This window comes from Papio anubis, chromosome X (genome assembly GCF_008728515.1).
Source record: "Papio anubis isolate 15944 chromosome X, Panubis1.0, whole genome shotgun sequence".
Classification (NCBI taxonomy): domain Eukaryota; kingdom Metazoa; phylum Chordata; class Mammalia; order Primates; family Cercopithecidae; genus Papio; species Papio anubis.
This window is the reverse complement of record NC_044996.1, coordinates 118,698,595-118,701,485: the sequence shown is the minus strand read 5'-3', so window position 1 is coordinate 118,701,485 and position 2,891 is coordinate 118,698,595. Positions and strand designations below refer to the sequence as shown.

The window sequence follows — 2,891 nt, the reverse complement described above, 5'->3', positions numbered from 1 at the left end:
ACTATAAACCTAAATGTAAAACACAAAACTGTAAAATTCCTGGAATGTAACATAGGAGAAAATATAGGTAACCTTCAGTTCGGTAATGACCTCTTAAATACAACAGCAAAAGCACAGCCTATGAAAACAAACAAGTGATAAATTGGTATTCCTTAAAATTAAAAACTTCTGCCCTGAAAAAGGCATGGTTAAGAGACTGAAAAGACAAACTACAGACTGTAAGAAAATATTTTTTAAACACAAATATATTAAAGGACTGATATCCAAAATATGCTAAGAACTCTTAAATTTTAACAATAAGAAAAACAATTTAAAAATGGGAAAACTTTTTTTTTTTTTTTTTGGCTGATGGGATGCAAACTACTATGTGCCTCTTCAAAATAATAGCCCCTGGTGTCTACTGGTGATATGATGAAATAGAAATTGTGAAGGCACTGTATCTTTTAAAAAAATTCCCCTTTTGAAAAACTTCCTTTAAAAACAGCTATTTAATGCAACTCTGCCAGTGTGTTCTTGATGGTTGTGTGTTAACAATTCTAATTTTTAAAAAATTATTACTATTTTTTCATCAGAGCCATTGCACTGGAAAATACTTTTTTATTTTCATGAGAGTCTACCATTGAATTTGCCATTCTGATATTAATGAAACATCTCTATAAAGGGTTGAAGTGTCTTCTGGTAACAATTGCTAAGGAACAGAATTGTCAATTTATTAATGAAATATGACATGTGTTGAATAAGATAAGCTGGGTCAAGCATTTGAGGATGCTTTTGAGGTTCTGAGGCAACATTCAACTGGAGAATCTTCAGTACTAGCCAGATTACAAAAATTACCTGGCTTTAATCAACCATTGTCCTCATGTCAAAGGAAATTCCAGTTGCTATGGAGTGTTGCCTACAGAGGAGACTGTCTATAATTGGAGAATGGTAATTAACAGTGCTGCGGACTTCTGTTTTGAAGGAAATATTCATCAATCTCTGCAGAACATAACTGAAAACCAGCTGGTACAACCCACTATTCTCCAGCAAAAGGGGGGAAAAGGCAGGAAGAAGCTCCGACTGTTTGAATACCTTCACGGATCCCTGTGTAATCCTGAGATGGCATCTTGTATTCAGTGGGTAGATAAAACCAAAGGCATCTTTCGGTTTGTATCAAAAAACAAAGAAAAACTTGCCGAGCTTTGGGGGAAAAGAAAAGGCAACAGGAAGACCACGACTTACCAGAAAATGGCCAGGGCACTGAGAAATTACGGAAGAAGACAGGAAATTACCCAAATCCAGAGGAAGCTGACTTACCAGTTCAGTGAGGCCATTCTCCGAAGACTCTCTCCATCCTATTTCCTGGGGAAAGAGATCTTCTACTCACAATGTGTTCAACCTGATCAAGAATATCTCAGTTTAAATAACTGGAATGCAAATTATAGTTATACATATGCCAATTATCATGAGCTAAATCACCATGGTTACTAAATATACTCTCATATTTCATGGTTTACTGGCATCGGAAATCCCTACAAGTTTTAAAGGTTTCTCCCTCTCTCTCTTTTATACCTCCTCTGAAGAAATTCAGGATTTTTCACTTAAAGCAAATACTAAAGAAAAAAAATTAAATTTATTGTTGCTTTTAATCAAAGAGCATGTAATCTATACTAACTTGTTGGGAAATTCTGCAAATGAACAACTTTTTTATAATACTCTGTGAAGATTCAATGAACAACTTTATTGTTTCAAATGATCAAGTCCATTTGAAAGTATAGACTAAATGTCCTTGCTCTGTTCTTACTATTCTCTCTCTTTTAAAAATTTTATTTTATTTTATTATTTTTTAAAGAGGTCTCAGCCAAGATAATTTTTTATTTTTATGGATTTAGGAGTACAAGTACAGTTTTGTTGCTTTGATATATTGCATAGTGGTGAAGTATATTGCATAGCATCCTCATCACCAGAATAGTGAACATTGTACCCAATAGGTAGGATTTCATCCCTCATCCCCCTGCCATCCTCCCACCTTTTGGAGACTCCAGTGTCTATCACTCCATTCTATATGTCCATTGCTAAGCTCCCAAATATATCCACTTTATTTTATTTAAAAATTGTTTTCTTTTTTGTATACTTCAATGGATGCAAAGTCTTTTTCTTTTATCTTTTCATAGACGATGACTTCGTTTGTTTGTTTGTTTGTTTGTTTGTTTGTTTGTTTTTGACTCCTAACTCCCAAGCACAACACTGACAGTGACCTATATTTTAAATTTTTTTAAGAGGCAAAGCCTACCTCTGAAGCTCTTTTTTTTTCTTTTCCCACTTCAATAAGCTGGTCTAAATTCTTGCTATTCTCGATGCAACCACCTTCTTCTAGATTAACAGTGCCAGTACAGATGATTTGATTTATATATTGATTTCCGCATTTTCTTGTCATGTACTCAGGTGAGAAAATTCACATTTTTATATGATGGCTTTACAAACAAATTTTGTAAATGACTGCATATGCTAAAGCCTTTGTGCCAAAATGAGTTCATGGCTTTAAAAACATCACTGGAAATGTCTATTCAGGTTCCTGACACATGGTTTTCTTTCCTTCTCTTTTGATCTTACCCATTTTTACAACTTAAAGCTTTTTTTTTTTTTTTTTTTTTTTTGAGACAGGGTCTCACTCTGTCACCCATTCTCAAGTGCAGTGACACACATGGCTGAAGCCCAGTTAATGTTTTGTTTTGTTTTTTTGAAACTGTTTTGCCATGTTGCCCAGGCTGGTCTCTAACTCCTGGGTTCAGGCGACCTGCCCACCTTGACCTTCAAAAGTGCTGGGATTACAGGTGTGAGCCGCCGAACTGTCCCCAAAACTTTTTTAATGTTTATATTTTACCACTATACTAAGGAGGAGTTACCCATTT

The 2,891-nt window shown here is 34.8% G+C and overlaps 1 pseudogene; it reads left to right on the top strand.

Annotated features, from left to right (window-relative positions):
• Positions 1 to 363: 363 nt before the first annotated feature.
• On the top strand, positions 364 to 2,600 carry LOC110742172 (annotated as a pseudogene).
• Positions 2,601 to 2,891: the final 291 nt, after the last annotated feature.